Source organism: Sinocyclocheilus grahami, unplaced genomic scaffold (genome assembly GCF_001515645.1).
Source record: "Sinocyclocheilus grahami isolate Dianchi unplaced genomic scaffold, SAMN03320097.WGS_v1.1 scaffold521.1, whole genome shotgun sequence".
In the NCBI taxonomy this organism is placed as follows: Eukaryota; Metazoa; Chordata; class Actinopteri; order Cypriniformes; family Cyprinidae; genus Sinocyclocheilus; species Sinocyclocheilus grahami.
In genome coordinates this window covers 477,814-483,813 of record NW_015505700.1, presented here as the reverse complement: position 1 = coordinate 483,813, position 6,000 = coordinate 477,814, and positions in this window count along the sequence as shown.

Genomic DNA, 6,000 nt, shown 5'->3' with positions numbered 1-6,000 from the left:
TATATATATATATATATATATATATATATATATATATATATATATATATATATATATATATATATATATATATAGTATAGATTTAGCAAACGTTCCTACTTGCAACTCTTATGGCTATTTCTTTTGATGTGTAAGAATATTAATATCCTATCTATCCAACTTCCTCCTTTTTGATATGTTAATGCATTCATCTGTCCAACATCTGTAAGTTCAGAGCAAGCTCATTTTTAGAAAATACTCTTGTTGGACTGTAGAATAACTTTTATGTTTTCATAGTACATCAAACACTTATTTCAAAAGATGAAGGAAAATATCTCATGATATGACCTCGTTTAAATTATATTGGCATTGACACAGGCCCAGTAATATACCTATGACCTCATGCAAAGAGTACAGACACACACTAGAACACAAGTGTCTGACTGGTCTGACTGTACTGTATTCAGTTTCTAAAGCTCTTCAGTTTTGAAGACTCTTTATGTACAGTGATATCCATCTCCTTAATCTATCTCTCTTACACTCGCTGACGTTTTTAGCCTGAGGGGAGTGTGTTACCCAACTGCTACTTTTACCAGTAAAAGTGATCTGTCTGTTGATGGAGGTGAAGAAAGGGTAGTTGAAACACAGATATAGTCTGGTGTGTCTGCAATCATAAGAGGCCCAACACTGATGACGGTTTGTACGCTTTTCTAGTAGCACTTTGAGGCTGCCTCTCTATTGTGTGGTATTAAAGTCATACAGACCAACTGTCAGAGTGTCAACGTAATCCAGACGTATTTTCCCCTGTTGCTCTCTTTGCACTGAAATTGTGCCAGTTCTTTGGAATGCCATTATTTTCCCTGGAGGCAAAGCCAAGACTCTGTCCTGGCACAAACACAAACACACAGACACACACAAAAAGTCATTTTTGGCTCAGACCAGGACCGGTGGCGCCACATAGCAGCATTGCCGATGTGGCATAAGCACAGAGTCAGATACACAAAATGACTTGAACAGCTTACATACACTTCCAAATCAGGAAAACCTGAAAAAGAAACCAGCACTGGAATGAGAGCACCAAGGTAAGTGCTTGATTAAGACTGGCCTTACAATTTCACCCGGTCACGTCTGAAAGCTCTGTCACCCTCTGCCCTGTCCAACATAGAGTGCTGTTGGTTAACTTGGCTCAGTTTATCAGAGGGCTGTCACACCATACAGCTCTGCGGGCCTGCAGAGAGGCCTGGCTGTCCGTCTGCGGCCTTGGCATTTTCCATCTGCCCCTTTACTAGCCCCCTGCGATCAGACTGTATGCCCTCACCACGAACCCTCCCTCTCCAGACCATCTGCACACTGTTCGTTTAGTGCTATTAAATGGAAGATAAAATGGAAAACAGGACTGATGTGCTATGTAGACATACGCCAAGTGGAAAAAGTAGATCAATCAGAAATCACTGTGGTATTGATGTCGGAACATGAATATGTAAACATTAGACTGCCCACATTGATATATCAACTTCTGTTCGGTTTTCAGCAACTTGGCCCGCCATGATGAACGACAGTGTGAAGTACACTGATCGGCAGAAGTTAACCAATCAGAACAAGTCTCAAATGTACAGTAACACAAACAGCATTTGGAAAGGGTTAGTTCACCCAAAAATTTAAATTCTGTTATTGTTTAATCCACATAAGACGTCCTTTTACTTAAAAAAAGAAAGACATTTAAGAAAAATAATACATATAGTGAGGCAATTGAGCATCAAGACACAATAAAAGTAGCACATAGTTTTAATAAAGAAAATGGTAACACTTTAGTAAAGGGACCAATTCTCACTATTAACTAGTTGCTTATTAGCATGCCTGTTATTAACATATTGGCTGTTTATTAGTGCTTATAAAGCACATATTCTGTATGACCATATTGTACATCCCTAATCCTACCCAATACTTAAATTTAACAACTACCTTACTAACTATAAATAAGCAGCCAATTAGGAGTTTATTGAGGCAAAAGTCGTAGTTAATGGTTGTTAATAGCGCAAATTGGTCTTTAAAATGTGACCAATAAAAAGTCTTCTAAAATCATACATAATCGCTTTGTGTGAAGAGAATAATGAAATATAAGGTAATTCAAAGACACTGAAATTGAAAATAATCCCCTTCGCAGTAGCTTTGTGCATAGTTTGGACACCACAACACACACAACCCAGTGACGTTTGATGTTATACACATTAAAAATAAAGGTGCTTCAAAAGGTTCTTCAAGCGATGCCATAGAAGAACCATTTTTGGTTCCACAAATAACCATTCAGTCAAAGGTTCTTTAAAGAACCATCTCTTCCTTTCCTTTTTTATAATCTGAAGAACCTTCTTTTGCCACAAAGAACCTTTTGTGAAACAGAAAGGTTCTTCTGATGTTGAAGGTTCTTTATGGAATCATTTAGACAAAAAGGTTCTTCTATGGCATCGTGAAGCACCTTTATTTTTAAGAGTGTAGAGGCCAAACACTGCACAATGCCCCTCAAAACATTACGTTTTAAATATGCACAAGTGTGTAAATGGGATTTGAAAGCTATTAGGAGATTTCAAGACTTCCAACACTGCATCAGTTATATGGACTACTTTTCTGTCCTTTTTGGAGCTCGACAGCTCCAGTCCCCATTTGCTTTCATTGAACGAAAACTTACTGAGTTTCATGGAAGAAAGAAAGTTCAGAACAACATGAGAGTGAATAAACGATGACAGGAGAACTTTCATTTATCACTGTAGATCTAAAGGTCAGCGAGAGGGTGGAACATGCTTGTGTGAAACTAAATTATGAGTGTATTTAGTGCAAGAACCCTTGACACACAGTATTAGTGGACAGCAGGGGGAAAATAATATTTTTATTCCAGAGGCACACTTAGGACTAACCTGGCAAGATAACTATTGGAAAGGGAGACAGAGTGAATCGATTCCTCTTGTAATCCTTTCATATAAAGACAATAAGGCGCCAGAAGGTCTGGACACTTGAGACATGTTAGGATAAAAGGGCAGAGATCTTACAATTGCAGTTATTACGGGTCTATTGCGTAGTCCCGTTTATCTATTGTTTCCTCTGCATGTGAAGACCTCAGATTTCTTACCTGTGCTGAGACCGAGCAGCTCAGGTGATGGGAAAGCAGTGATCAGTAGAATGGTTTTTAGGGTAGACGTGGGTTTAGATGTGGACTGTGTTGGTGTAGAACTTGATGTAAGATGTTTTTTGGGGTTATTAGAGGGGTCTGGAGCAGAGGTGGGCGGCAGTGGCAGACGGACAGCTGGGGAGCAGGAGTGCCAAGCAGAGATCAGAGAGCTCATCTTACAGTCACTGAACTGGCAATACCCAATACCACTTTCTTTCTCTCTCACACACTTATGTGTATACTGTATATAAACACACAAAACCGCACAATGTCATGCTCTAAACCCCTTCAGGCTCACTAACAGTTTCACTCACCAATGGATTCCAAGCTACTGTAACCCAGGGGTCTATGGCCCAAAAATATACTGTATTTGCAGGAGTGCTTTGAGTATGATTTTACAGATAACATTCAGAGTATTACATTTGTCTATGAGCTTTCCAACTTCCAACTTCCAAAAAAAAACAACAAAAAAAAAAACATCAGTGTAATGCTATATTTAATTTTTGACAAGACTAAAATATAGTGTGTTCAATGGATTGTACTGTTGATTAACAACATGCTATTTGTTAATGTGACAAACATTTTTCCAAAAACTTTCAGCAGACAAAATCTCCATAAACTTTTTAAAGTTGTGAGATTTACAAAGATTCCCTTATGAAAATTAACCATGTTTTTTTTTTGGCATATTGAGTACCATTTGTATAAGCATAGTTTTACTACAAAAACCATGGTTAATTTGTGGTTATCATGGTTTAACTATAGTAACCATATTTTTAATTGTTTTTATTTGTAAATAAAACCATGGTTAAATTTTTTGTAAGGGTTGTAAGTCTGTTTCTCAGTCTAATTTTCATCCATGTAAAATTAAATATGGCGACCACCCTGACTAAGGTCTATTGGTGTAAATAATTTATAAATTTGTGTCCCATAAGGTAAATATAGTATAAATGTACCATAATAGTATACAATATACAGTATAAATGTACCATACTTAATGTTTGACAGGAATGAAAACAAGGCTGTGATGGATGGAAGTACAGTGCAGTGTTGTTTGCCATTTGTTCAGCTGATGAAACACTTTTCCAAAAAACTTTCAGCAGACAGAAACTCTATGAAACGGATTTAAAAGTTGAGATTTTTTTAAAGATTGTAATTTTTTTTATGTCTATTCCTCACAGCCTTATTTTATCCATGTAAATTTCAATATGGTGTCTCTCCTGACTTTGGTCTATTATTGTAAATTGTCATAATTTTTTAATTTGTGTCCCATAAGGTAAATATTACTATACAAGCCTGTTGAAATAAACAGATTAAACCACTAAAGTACTTTGCTGGCTACTTGCTTGCTAGTTTGTTAGTCTAGTTTCACTCACCAATGAGGTGCAGGCTACTGTAGCAGTCTCTGGTCAAAAAATATACTATATTTGGATGTCATAAGAACTGTTTGAGTATGCCATTACAAATTACACATTCAGAGTATCACATAACTACATCATGAGTTTTCAAATCAACAATAGAGCTCACAGTAGCGCCATGTTTAATTTTTGACAAGAATTAGGTGAATTGTGTTCAATGATACTAAAACATATTCCCAAAGAACTTTCAACAAGCATAAAGATTGTAGGTCTATATCTCGCAGCCTCAAATATGTAAAATAAATTGTGGTATAAACTGTCAGAGTTTATGAGTTTGTGTACTATAAAGTAAATATTACTGTACAAGCCTCTTGACTGAGCAGCTTAAACCAGCCTAAAGTGGTTTCTTTCTGGCCACCAAATTGGCTTCCAGTAATCAGTAGTCAAGTTGTGCTAGTTTTCAAGGGCTTTGGGCCAGATGGTTAAGACTGGAAAACTAGCTGGCTGGGATACCAGGCAAACTAGCTAAGACCAGCAAACCACCTTAAGATCCATTCCTATAGGACACAGTCTTGTGTTCATTAACAGCTCGACGCAGTGTATTTAAATGGAATCGAACAAACTAACTTGTCTCAGCGTACAAGACGCTAGAAAAACATTGATGATTACAGAAGACAGGACACCAAGATGCATCTTGTGTGAACAACCCCTTAGGCCGGTTTAAGCTGTTTTCCCAGCAGTGAGGTTATTTGACATTAGCAACGCTGCTCTACAAACAAGTCGTTTTGTGTTGAATAGAGCCAATTGTGCGGGTGTGTAAATATGTCACCACAAATTCATAAACAGCTGGGTTGATTATGGACCCAATGACTGTTTACTGGTGTACAGCACATAACACATATATTAACAGTGCATTCATATTCCATTATACATTCTGAAACAGTGACATCATCCCATAAAACGACTTTGTTTTGGCCGGCGTGCAGCGTTGTGCTCAATTATTTTGTTGCCATGTAAGAATGTACCTTAGTAACTGTTGTCGTCAGCGAAGGGATGGAATAAGGTGACATCAGCAAGCATCATTATGATGAGGACGAGAGACAAAGATTCTTTTCAGTCGGGGTGAACGAGGCCTGACCTCGAGTCCAGCGCTCAAATTCACGATGACACTCACTCTGTAAGGCCTTAAACAAGAACATTGAGACTGAATGAGATAAATGAAGAGAGAGAGAAACAGGGAGAAGGACAAAGACAGAAAGAGAGGGAGAGGGGGGGAATGGTCTTTGTTAATCCCCGCACATCTGGCTTCTATTAGGATGTGGGGGCCGCTAAAATAATGTTTTTCACCCTGCAAGCTTTTCTGTACTATAAATTACCCACCAGCCACTGTGCCTTCTCTCTCTCTCTCTCTCTCCCCCGCCCAGTTTCTCTCTCTCTCTGTCCATCATTTTCCTTTTTAAGACACAAAGCCCCTCCCACTCTCCCTATCTCCTTCTTTCTTCATGT